This window comes from Hypanus sabinus, chromosome 1 (assembly GCF_030144855.1).
Source record: "Hypanus sabinus isolate sHypSab1 chromosome 1, sHypSab1.hap1, whole genome shotgun sequence".
NCBI lineage: Eukaryota > Metazoa > Chordata > Chondrichthyes > Myliobatiformes > Dasyatidae > Hypanus > Hypanus sabinus.
Genome location: NC_082706.1, coordinates 136,180,384 through 136,193,894, shown reverse-complemented (window position 1 = coordinate 136,193,894; position 13,511 = coordinate 136,180,384). Strand labels below are relative to the sequence as shown.

The window sequence follows — 13,511 nt, the reverse complement described above, 5'->3', positions numbered from 1 at the left end:
AGCGTCCATTATTAAGGACCCCTAGCACCCAGGGTATGCCCTTTCCTCACTGCTACCATCAGATCGGAGGTACAGAAGCCTGAAGGCGATTCAGGAACAGCTTCTTCCCCTCTGCCATCTGATTCCTAAATGGAAATTGAATCCATGAACAGAACCTCATTTTTAAATATATATTATTTCTGTTTTTGCATGATTTTTAATCTATTCAAAGTTTAAAAGGTACATTTAATGTTAGAGAAATGTATATATTATACATCCTGAAATTCATTCGAAACTTTGAATAGATCAAAATTTGTGCAATAAAATGCATATTTATTTATTTATTTTAAATTTTTTTCTTCTTCTAGATTATGTATTACATTGAACTGCTGCTTTAAGTTAACAAATTTCTCAACACATGCCCACGATAATAAACCTGATTCTGATTCTGACCTGTTGCACTACCATGGACTTGACTGTAATTGTATTGATTTTTTCACTATTGACTTTTATTAGCTTTTTTCGATTTTATTTATTTTTTTATTAGCCTTGTGCAATTTATGAACAATGTATGCGTAGCTTATGTATTGTGTGTCTGAACCTATTAGCCTCTGATTCTGCTCATAGCAAGTCTTTCATTGAACCTCTACCTCATACACATGACAATAAGCTTGAGCTGACAAGATGGATTTCACATATGTGCTCCTTCTCATGTAGCTGTTCACAGGAATGTTACAAATGCAAGGAAGAAGGCATTAAATTTAGTGTGAAGCACTACTTGTTTCTTGAGGAACATATTATGTGTAACTCAAGTCCTGTGTTGTTTGTTGTACCTACATAACTGTAATGCTGCTGCAAACTATTTTGTCTTTGTACCTGTATCTCAAAATACTTGTGCACATGATCAGAATCAGGATTATTATCACTGAAAGTGCTGTGAAATGTGTTGCCTTGCATTATCTTGACTTAACTTGTGTTCCTAATTCTGCATAACTGATGCACTATCAATAACTCCAAAAGACTGGAAGTAGAGTGAATACTGAAAGGCTTTTATTAGCAGTAAAACAGAGCACGTCCATGCCGGATGACTGTCCTGCACTGTGGGAGGAGAAGTGACACACTCACCTTTATTCAGGGGTCTGTGGGCGGAGCCACGGGAGTAGTCAGCAGAGGGGCGTGTCCAGACAGATATACATGGTTTACCACAATAACATATACAGTAACCTATAGAAACTATATAATCTGGTTAAGGGAGTTTCCAGAGAGGTACTTTCTTCTCTGGTGTGTCCCTGGACGAGTGGCTACAATATTAAAACTGAAGTCAATTGTTTCAGGCAAGACATCACTAGGTAATTCTTCACACAATGCATGCCTTCACCTTCCCTGAGTCCTCCATTGCCTCCAGATTGTGAAGGCTTTTAGACATAGAATCAGAATCAGATTTGCTATCACTGACTTACAGGACATGAAGTTTGTTTTCTTGTGACAGCAATATTGTGTTTTTTGTGGCCTCTGTCGATCGTGGTCGACCATGTATACTGTGCCTCTGGTAGTCACTGGTTTGTTGAGCAGAGTCGACTGTGGCTATTGAGGCCGCTCCTGGAACGGTAGGCTCTGCCACGGTTGCTGCATGTGTAGGGCTTCATGGAATTGTTGTCCACTGTCTGCTGTGCTCTCCATTTAGCTCTTCACTCCTCAGACTGACTCAGGATCACTCCTTCGCCTTGCTCTAGGTGTTGCTGAAGAGTACCTCGCCATTTGTTGTGGTCATCTGCTGTATCCTCCCAGCACTCTGTGTTGGTTTTTAAGCTTTCATGTCATGCTTGCAGAGGTCCTTGAAGCAAAGCAAAGCAACGTTTCTCTTGCCTGTTGCTAGTTCTCTGTAGAGGATGTCCTTTGGCAGTGTATCATCTTTCATACGATGGATGTGGCCCAGCCAGCGCAGTCTGCATTGTCTTAAAAGCGTGAACATCGTGGGAAGTCCAGCGCAGGAGAGGACCTCGGAGTTTGGGACTTTGTCTGTCCAGGTGATGCCAAGGATGCGGTGATGGCTGCGCAGGTGAAAACAACTGAGTTTCCTCTCCTGTTTGTAGTGGGTGGTCCAAGTCTTGCTACCATAAAGGAGGGTGCCGATAATGCATGCATTGTACAAGGCAGTCTTGGTCTTTGTAGTGAGTTTCAGATTCTCCCAGACCCATGAGGAGAGTCAAGCAAGGATTGATGTTGCTTTGCCAATATGCCTATTGATTTTAGCATTGAGAGAGAGAGTGTCACTAATGGTCGACCCCAAGTATATGAACTCGTGGACCACTTCCAGATCGTAGTTGTCAAAGGTAATGACAGGTGTCTCCACTACATTCTGGGCAAGGACATTAGGCTGATGGTAAGCCCAAAGTCCTTGCATGCCTTGGAGAAGTGGTCCATGAGAGTTTGTAGTTGCTGTTTGGTGTGTGAGGTTATAGCAGCATGATCCGCAAAGAGCATGTCACATATTAAGATCTTTTGCACCTTTGTTCTTGCTCTCAGGCACGCAGGGTTGAACAGCTGCTCATTGGACCTGGTGTGCATGTAGATACCTTCTGTCAACGTCCCAAACACACGCTTCAATAGCAGAGAGAAGATGCCGAATAATGTTGGGGCCAACACGCATCCTTGTTTGACTCCACTACGAATAGCGAAGGATTCTGATGAGCTGCCTTCGTACTGAACAGCAGCTCTCATGTCATGTGGAATGACTTGATGATTCTTTGGAGTTCTGGGGGACAGCTGATCTTGAGGAGAACCTGAAAGAGCCCCTCCTTGTTGACAAGCTGGAATGCCTCGGTCAAATCGATGAAAGGGACATAGAGGGGTTTCTGCTGTTTCCTGCACTTCTCCTGGAGTTGACGGAGTGAGGAAATCATGTCGACAGTTGACCTCCTTGTGCGAAAACCACATTGGGACTCAGGGTGGACCCATTCTGCCAGAGTTTGTAGATGTGGCAGAGCTACACGAGCAAAGACTTTGCTGACAATACTCAGGAGGGAGATACCCCTGTAGTTGTTGCAGTCGCTCCTATCACCCTTATTCTTGTTCAAAGTGATGATTTTGGAGTCGTGCATATCCTGTGGCACGGCTCCTTCCTTCCAGCACTGACAGAAGTCCTCATGTAAAGGTTGGAGGAGTGAGCTCTTGCAGAGTTTGATCAGGTCTGGAGGAATCCCATCATTGCCAGGAGCTTTCCCTGGGGCCAGACTGTCAATTGCCTTGCCGAGGTCCTCAGTGGTTGGTTCGGAGTCAAGTTCATCCATGACTGGTAGACAATCGATGGTATCAATGGCCGAGCTAACAACAACATTTTTCCTCAAGTAGAGCTCAGAGTAGTGTTCTACCCAGCGTTCCATCTGCTTGCCTTTATCGGTGATTATTTCATCGCTAGATAACCTCAAAGGTGCTGTCTTGCTCTGTGATGGACCGAGGGCTTTCTTGATTCCATCATACATCAATCTGATGTTGCCTGTCACAGCTGCTGTCTGAATGCCCTCACTGAACGGGAGCCGGTACTCATTTCCACACTGCCTTGCAGTCTGTTGCACTTTGCTTCTAGCAGCTCGAAGAGCCTGGAGTGTTTGGTCGGATGGTGAGCGCTTGTACTCTGTGAGAGCTGCATGCTTGGCTTCGATGACAGGGGTCATGATTTTGGACTTTTCCTCAAACCAGTCACTGCTCTTTGTAGTCTTTCTTCCTAAGATAGAGAGTGCTGATTCGTGGTTGGTGTCGCAAAGGTATGACCATTGTTCTGTTGTAGTGTCTCCTTGTGAGGAGGTAGTCATAGCACCCTGTACAGGTTTGACAAACTGGTCGACATTTTCTGACTGTTTCAGCTCTGTTGTGTTGATGTGAGGTTTTCCAGTTTGTTTGGGGTGGTGGATTTTCTTCGGACGTAGTTTGATCTTGTAGCTTACTAAAGCATGATCCGTATCGCAGTCTGCACTGTGGGATCAGTGGGTGATTAGTACAGAGTTGATGAAAGAGCGCCTGGTGATGATCATGTCTAGTTGGTGCCAGTGTTCAGACCGTGGATGTCGCCATGAGACCTTGTACTGCGACTTCATCTGAAAGTAGGAGTTAGTTACACACAGGCCGTGATAGCAGCAGAACTCCAGGAGATGTTGTCCATTGACATTTATTTTGTCAATTCTAAAGTGGCCAAGACAAGATGGCCAGGAATCGTTATCAGCTCCCACTCTGGTGTTGAAGTCACCAAGGAGCACGAGGTGCTCATCACTGGGAATATTCCTGACAACATCTTCTAATTTGTCATAGAACATGTCTTTTGCCTCAGAGATGGAGTTCAAGGTAGGGGCATACACACTGATGAGAGACACTGGGCCATGACTAGTGTGTGGGCGGAGAGTCATAAGTTACTCTGATCCATTTTCTGGTGGCTCCACCATCTGCAACAAGGAGTTCCTAACGGCAAAACCCACTCCATGCTCGTCTTGGTTCTTTCCTTGCCAGAGAAATGTGTAGTCCCTTTCCTTCAGTGTACCTGAATCCGCCAAACATGTTTCTTGTAGGGCAGCTGTATCTACCTTGAGCCTTAGTAGCTCATTGTTAATGCCACTGTTTTTCATGTATCTTCAATATATTTGAGGTTTTGGTCAAGTCTAGTCATCGTTGTGTGGACATTCCAACATCTTAACTTGAGGGATGTTGTCTTATTCGATTTGTTTTCTTTCTTGTCTGGTGCAGTTGTTACAATCAGCTCTTTGTGGAATATTCCATTAGCCCCATGCACCCAATGAGGAAGACTGACTGTGGCAGGAGAGCACCTTATTGGCTGGGGGCTGCCCAGCTTGAGGTGGGCGGTAGCTGTCCAGTGAAATGTCCAGATGGTCTCTCCCACGGTCGGAAGCAACCTCTGGCACCATGCTCTACGCCAATCAAGCAGGATGACTTATAACCGGTAATAGCTGCTTCCCATGTTTGTCCGGTGCTATAAAGCAAAGCTGGAGTGGCTTTTCCAGGGCGCAAGCCAGGGCAGAGTTGATATGGAGATCTGCCCATTGCCCATGCAGTGGGACACCCCTCTCAATGCTGACGACAGATCCAAAGGAATGACGAAAGTCGCTGCGGTTTGGTGCCAGCAACATCGCAGGAGTTGCCGTGCCGGTACTGGGTACAGCAGTCAGCCGCCTTCAGGACTCCGACTCCAGATTTTTCCTCAGGGCTTACTCCCAAAGCCTTTCCCATGAGCGGGTTTGTAATCAAAGTTTCCCTCTCCTAGATGAGCTACCATATGTGGTTAACGAGCCCCATCTGCCTGGAGCAACTGGTTTGAAGGCGCCACTGGCCCACCTTTTCCCTTCTCCTGTCAGTGAGAACAGGTCTGCCGGGCATAAGAACTATGCCACACCTGAAGGCCAGGAGTTGGACTTGGTTGTCAGAGGCTGTTTGAGATGTACGCCATGAAGAGTATTTGTTTAGCAGCGGGAGCTCGTACCCACTACCAGCCTTCGGCTATGACTACCTTATATAGCGTAAGGGCATAAAATTTCTCTAATTTACAGAAATGAATAAATAGTGTGAACAAAAGAGTAATGGGGTAGTGTTCATCTGTTAATGGATTGCTCAGAAAACTGATGATAGAGAGGAAATAACGGTTCCTGAATCATTGAGTGTGGGTCTTCAAGCCCCTGTACCCCTTCCATGATAGTAGGAATGAAGAAAGGGCATGTCCCAAATGGTCCTTAGTGATATATGGAATTACTAGTGAACGAGGGGATATTTCCTCCAAATAAATATTGGCGTGGTGGGTGGCTAAGTGGAAGGGGGAGTGTGTGTAGATAGAAGTCATTGCCTTCACAGACTCCATTCCCTAGTCACCAGATTCATGGCTCTCCCAGCTGAATCTCTAACTATTCTGTGTACCGCCTTGGTGGAATAAACTCCTGTCCCTGAGAAGGCTTTTTTTCCCCAACATCCATAGCTTTGCCTTACTCACTCCAACCTGGGAATAAAGCCTACTTACATTTCTTTTGGTTTGGTTTATTTTTATTATTGTAAGCTTGTCTTAAATACCGCTCATGCAAATGAAATCATTACACAGTGAACTGAGATGGAACAATAACAAAGCAGAATATAATTGTAAAAGCTACAGAGAAAGTGCAGTGCACATGGACAATAAAGTGCAAGATCATAACAATGTAGATTAAGACTGAGTCCATTCAATAGGTTTGCACAAGGGCCTAATGACAATGGAAGATGTCCTTTAGCCTGGTGGTATGTGCTTTCAGGCTTTTAAATCTTCTGCCCAATGGGAGAGGGGAGAAGAGACGATGTACTGGATGAGTGGAGTTGATTATGCCAGCTGCTTTCTTGAGGCAGTGAGAGGTATTGGCAGATGCTTCATTTTCTCCAGGATTGACTACATCGAGTGACAACCACCTGACATCCTGTCCCCATCTTCATTAAACTCATGGTCAGACAGAAACACTGCTGCACTTTCACTAACTCACACAGTCCCCATGGACTTATTGATCTACACCATCATCCAGCTAAGTCACATCTTAAACTTTTCACTCTGTTTCCAAATTCTCTGTGTCATTCTCTCTAATCTCCTGCAGGGCTGAAATATTTCAGCATCTCCTGCCCTTCAGCAATTCTGACCTGCCATTTAGCTCAGAATTTAATCTTTCCTCCATTCCCAGTTGTGCTCTAAGCAGATTAAGTCCCAAACACAGGAGTCTGCGCCTCCTCTCCATCCATCCACTAAACCTTTTCACTTCATACCTCTCTCTCCTACAGATATACGTCTTGATCAAGTTTTTGGTTATCATTGTTAATATTATTGTAATCATAATAATAACTTTATGCATCTTGGAATCAAATTTGCTTTGATTGCTCTTGAAAAGCACATTGTGATGCATAACTTCCTTCAGGCTTCAATATAAATATAAATCACTCAAGAAGAGCTTGTTGGCCTGTTATCAGAATTAACTAGCATAATGGAAAATAAAAAATGAACTGCGGATAGTCAACAGGATAAAAGCTATCTGCAGAAACCTGGATAAATATTTAATAATATTTGTTCAAGCAAATTGGGGTTATGCTGAGGATGAAATGACTTGATACCGTCATTGCAGAACTCCTGTCTCATTGGAATCAGCAACAAGCATGAAATGATGCTTTTTGGGATGTTAAGCTAGTATAGGACGTCCCTAGTGAATAGGAGGACCCTAGAGAGTGTTGATGAACAGCAAGAATTAGGGGTCCAAGTACATAGCTCCCTGAAAATGAGTCAAACTCTTAAGATGAGAGGAAGCATTTGATTTCATATATGTCAAGAGGATCGGAGTTGATGACACTGATGATTTTGTATTTTTGTGAGATATTATAAACTGTCCTTTTTTTCTCTTTTTTTATTTTCTCTTTTTTGTTTTTTTTTCTATTAGTTATCAGATCTTTAGATTAGTTTTTTTTACATAATGATTTTTTTTCTTTTTTCCTTTTTCTTTTTTCTTTTTATTTTATATTCAGAGGGTTATGGTAAGAGGGGGAAAATCTAAAGGAGATGTGACAAATTTTACACATAGTGTGGTGGAGGCAGATATGATAGCAATGTTCCATTTAGATCGACATATGAACAAGCACGTAATAGTGGGATATTGTGAGCAGTTTTGAGCCCTGTATTTGAGAAAGGATGTGCTGACTTTGGAGAGGGCCCAGTAGAGGTTTATGAGAATGAATGAAAGCCTTGATGATTGAGGAGTGTTTGATGGCTCTGGGCCTGTACTTATTGGAGGTTAGAAGAATGAGTGGAGATATCATTGAAACCTATTGAATACTGAAAAGCCTAGGTTGAGAAGATATGGAGAGACTGCTTCCAATAGTGGGAGAATCTAAGACCAGAGAGCACAACCTCAGAATAGAACAGAGATGAGAATGAATTTATTTAGCTAGAGGGTGGTGAATCTGTGGAATTCATTGTCACAGATGGCTATGGATGCCAAGCCATGTGGGAGAAGGCAAAAGAATAGAGTTGAGAGGGGAAACAAATCAGCCATGATTGAATGGCGGAGCAGTCTTGATAGGTTGAATTGTCTAATTCTGCCCTTTTGTCTTATGGTCTTTTGATATAGACCATGTGCAGGCAAATGGGATTAGTCTTGACTGGCATTATGGTTGGCACAGTGACTGTGGGTTGAGGACCCTATTCCTGTGCTGTACTGTACTCTATGGGAGACTGGATAGGCTGGGACTGTTTTCCCCAGAGTGAGGGAGGCTGAAGGGTGACCGAATAGATGTCATAATCTTTTGATGGGCACAGATAAGGAGAATGGTCAGTGTCTGGAAAGATCTCAAGAGAATTTGAGGCGCAGATTTTTTTCACAGAGGATTGTAGGTGTATGGAATAAGCTGTTCGAGGAGGTGATGCAGGCAGGAGATAGAGGCAGGTACAATAGCAACATCTGAAAGTCATTTGGTCAGGTACATAGATTGAAGAAGTAGAGTTCCATGGGCCAGATCATCTGGTATGGATGTAAAGGATCCAAAGAAGCTACAAAGGGTTGTGGGCAACCCTCCCCATCATCCAGGACATCTTCATATGGTGGTGGCATCCATCATTAAAGATCTCACCATCTGGGACATGGCCTCCTCTCATCAGGGAGGAGGTACAGGAGTCTGAAGTTGCTCACTCAATGATTTATGAACAGCTTCTTTTCCTCTGCCATCAGATTTCTGAACAGCCCATGAACTGATAAGCATTTTCTCACTATTTCACTTTTACTCTGTTTATTTATTTTACTTTTTATTGTAACTTCAGTATTTTTTTATGTCTTGCACTGTCCTACTTCCACAAAACAACAAATTTCATGAATTACTCTATGTCTGTGATAACAAACCTGATTTTGATTCTGGTTCTGACAGAGGTCAATGGGGACTAACTCAGGCAAGCATGATGGTCAGAATGGAGAGATTAAACCAAAGTTCTGTATAAATCCATGACGGAAAGATGCTTTCTAATCCTTGCGATTCTCTGCTCCAGAAGATTGTGGATGCTAAATCACAATTTAAAGTAGCAGTGGATAGATTTTTTGAATGAACAGGGAATTAGCACAGAAGAAGAGTTGAGGCCTGGGGTAGGTCAGTCCTGATGGAAATTGAACGGGGTAGACTTGAGGGTCTGAGTGGCTAACTTCTGCTCTTACTTTATGGTGCTTTTATGTACTTATGGATTGGAATGTGGGAAAAATAAAATATGGGATTGATGCAAAAACTGTTGATTGTGGACTCAGTGAGGCCTGCGCCTGTTTCCATACTATGTGACTCTTTGAGAAGAAAAACACTTGCTTCTCAGAATTCCACAACTGATAAAATTTAAAACAACCTGACGTCTTAGATTATGAAGAAAAGCTACTTAGATTGATGCACAGAAGATCTTGTTTCATTGGTGTGAAATCTGAAAGATGACATCTGCCTTTGCAGCAACATCTAAATGATTTCCCTGGCACAGAGCAGTCAAAGTTTTTGTATGTAGCATCCTGCTACATAAAAGGAAACGCCTCTGGCGACCCTGAGGCGGTCACATTTAAACTTGATTCTAGTTTTTGACATGTTCATTAAAAATCTCACATTGAACTACCAAGGGACTAACTGGGCACTGTCTCTGTCAGCACATCCCGAGAGCTGACAACTATTCTTTAAGGTAATTGCTTGTTCTGTCAATTTGTTTGCAAGAGTTTAGAAACTCCAGGGCTGCAAATGCACCACTGAACACATGATAGGGTGGAAATTTGACATAATACTTTGCAAAAAGTATGGAGAGTTTTGGACACAGCTCAGCACATCACAGAAACCAGCTTCCCTTTCATGGAATTTGGTAGAATCAACGAACCCACCCACTCCAGGCATTCCCTCTTTCCCGACTTCCCACAAAAACCTCAAAGCACATACCACCAGGCTCAAGGACAGCTCTTATCAGTTGTAAGACTACGAAATAGCCCCCTTGTTTGATAAGATAGAGTCTTGACCTCACAACTTACCTCGTCATGGCCTTGCATCTTATTGTCTTCCTGCAATTCCTCCAACGGTAACACTTTGTTCTGTTTTCAGATTTGCCTTTCCGTTGAACTATCTCAATGCACTGATGTGATGAGATGATACATGCAGACCTTAGTTTGTCACTGTACCTCAATGCTTGTGACAATAATAAACTAATATTTTTCATTTTGGTTCCAAGGTTGTCAAGCCGAGAAGTGGTAGTGGGGACAAGCTCCCACTACCTAAAAGTGCTCCTCAATGGCATGTGCCTCAAATAGCCTCTGACAACCAAGTCCAACTCTTGGCCTTCTCATGTGGCTTAGCCTCTAAGTCTGGCGGAACTGTTTCTACTGACAGGAGAAGGGGTGAAGGCGGGTCCTGGTGCCTTAAAACCAGTGCTTCGGGTAGATGGAGCTCATCAGCCTGGGAAGGCAGTCCATGTAAGAGAGGGAAAACTCTGATTTCAAACCTCTGCCGCCTTGCAACCATACCCACTCATGGGAAAGGCTTCGGGAATAAACTCTGAGGATAAATCCGGAGCTGGAGTCCCTCAGGCAGTTCGACGTTGCCTTCAACCTTGTTCTGGCAACTCCTGTGGCGACACTGGTGCCAAGCTGTATTGGCCCTTGCCCTTCCCTTGGACAACGTCGGTGTCATGGAGAGGGGAGACTCGCTGCATGGGCAACTGCCGGTCTTCCATACAACCTTCCCCAGGCCTGTGCCCTGGAGAGGACACTCCTGAAGCAAGATTTTCCAGGTGCAGATCCATGGTCTCGTGAGACTAACAGATGGCACACATTCATTAAATTTACCAATTAAGTTTTTCATTGCACCTGTGCACACATGACCTTGAACATATGATAATAAGCTTTATTTTGATTTCAGCTTTACCTTTGAATTCTAAAATTAAAAATAAAACTGAATCTGCTGTAAATGCTCAGCAGAGCAGACAGAAAATGCAGAGAAATAAAGTAAGCAAGCCTACCTCAGGACTGAGAAAGGAGAGAAATACAGAGGAAAGAGAAGGGGAGACAAGGGTGTGTGGAAAGTTCTGCAGTGGGATGAAAGAGATTAAAAGGCACATATTGAGGAAGAACCTTATCACCTGAACTGTTATTCCATCTCAAATATATTTTGATGTCTTTCAAATCTGAAGATGTTGTTTACCATTCCTCACAAGACAGAAACCATTCCAGTGAATGAGCAGCAAACCACTGGAGGAAAAGACCATCTGGTTTCTGCGTGATCTCAGCTTGTTCAGTCATTAAATAACTCAGACAGATTCAACGTATGTTAACATTAGAGAGAAACCCCTATTGCAAATAGGAGCAGAGGAAAGATTTTGATTCTACTTTAAGGCAAGAATTAACCATCAATTATGTCATCATCATGTGTGTTATTATGTGTAGCACTGTTGATGCGCATGGACATTCCCACCTCTGTAGAGGTTCTGGATTCAGTTGTCCACTACAGTGCCTTCTGCACATTATCCAGACTATCACATCAGTGTGGACTGGGGGTGCTTGTTAAATTATGGTAGTTCCCCAGAGTCTAGCTCAGGTGTAGACTATATGGGAGCCGGAGAGCACCTCCAGTTCCCTACCTGCTCTAAAGACCATACTCGGGTTATGAACGCCTAGTTTCTGAACACCCGCACTGTGATAAAGTAAAACTGAGCAACACAGCAGTTGTAACCAGGAAATATAAAAGCCTTTATTCACAGCAAACCCCCCAAAAGAGTAAAGTCAGAGAATCTCATGCTCGTGATACAATGGTTTATACGTATTCAGCACAAATATAACACTGACTGAAGAGTAACACAAGAGATTCTGCAGATGCTGGAAATCAGAGCAACACATATGAAATACTGGAAGGATTCAACAGGTCAGGAAGCATCTATTGAAATGAAAAAAAAATTGATGCTTTGGGCCTAGATTCTTTCTGAGGTTTGGAAAGAGAGGGGGAAGACACCAGAGTTAAAAGCTGGGAGTGGGGAGTGGGGTTGGGGGGAAGGAGAACCAGCCAGAAGATGGTACTGTAGATGAAGTCAGGTGGGTGGGAAAGGTCAAGGACTGGAGCAGAAAGAATCTGCTAGGAGAGGAGAGTGAAGAATGGGAGAAAGGGAAGAAGAAGGGGCACTGGGTGAAGGAAGTGATAGGCAGGTGAGGAGAAAATATAAGAGATCACAAAAAGAAATAGAAGAGAGAAGAGGGAGGAAAACAAATCACCGGAAGGAGAAATCAATGTTTCGCCATCACGTTGGGAATTACGTAGACGAAATAAATGGTGTTGCTTATCCGGTCTGAGAGTGGTCTTATTATGGCAAAACAAGGAGGCTATGGACCAACATGTCAGAACAGGAATGGGGATAGGAATTAAAATAGTTGGCCACCCGGAAATTCTACTCAACAAAGCTGTCCTCCAATTTGCAACGGGTTTCACCAATGTAGAGGAGGCTGCATCAGAAGCACTGGATATTATAGACGATCACAACAGCTTTGCAGGTGAAGTGTTACCTCACCTGAAAGGACTGTTTGGGGCCCTGAATGGAGGTAAGGGAGGAGGGGAATGGGTAGGTATAACATTTCTGTTGCTTGCAGAGATATGTGTCAGGAGGGAGTTTAGTGGGGAGGGATGAATGGACAAGGGAGTCATGCAAGGAGCAATCCCTGTGGAAAGCGGAGAGTTAAGGGGAGGAAAAGATATGTTTAGTGATAGGATCCTGTTAAAGATAGCAGAAGTTGTGGAGAATGATAAGTTGGATGCAGAGGCTCATTGGGTGGTAGGTGAGGACAAGAGGAACTCTATCCCTGTTTAGGCGGTGGGAAGATGCTGTGAGAGTGGATGTCTGGGAAATGGAGAAGATGCAGGTGAGAGCAGCATCAATGGAGGAGGAAGGGAAACCCTGTTAGAGTCGTAGAGCCATAGATAAGTACAGCACAGAAACTCACCCTTTGGTCCATCCAGTCCACGCCAAACCACTTAAACTGCCCAGTCACATCAACCTGCACCTGGACCATAGCCTACTCCTCCCATCCATGTACCTGTCCAAATTTCTCTTAAAAGTTAAAATCAACATCACAACCCCACTTGCACTGGCAGTACATTCAACACCCTCTGAGTGAAGTTTCTTCTCAGCTTCTCCTTAAACATTTTACCTTTTACCCTTAACCCATGACCTCTAGTTTAAGTCTCACTCAACCTCAGTGGAAAAAAACCCTGCTTGTGTTGAGCCTATCTATACCCCTCATAATTTTGTAAACTATCGAAACTCCTCTCAATTTCCTACTTTCTGGGGAATAAAGTTCTAACCATTTAAAGCTTTCCTTATAACTCAGGTCCTTCAGTCAGGGGAACATCCTTGTAAATTTTCTCTCCACTCTTTCAACCTTATTTACATAATTCCTGTAGGCAGCTGACCAAAACTGCACACATTACTCCAAATTAGGCTTCACCATTGCCTTATACAACTTCAACATAACATCCCATCTCCTGTACTCATTACC

At 43.6% G+C, this 13,511-nt stretch overlaps 1 pseudogene; it reads right to left on the bottom strand.

Moving 5' to 3' along the window:
- LOC132404646 (programmed cell death protein 6-like) overlaps positions 1 to 2,700 on the bottom strand; it is an 80,088-nt pseudogene extending 77,388 nt beyond the window's left edge.
- Between the last annotated feature and the right edge of the window lie 10,811 nt (positions 2,701 to 13,511).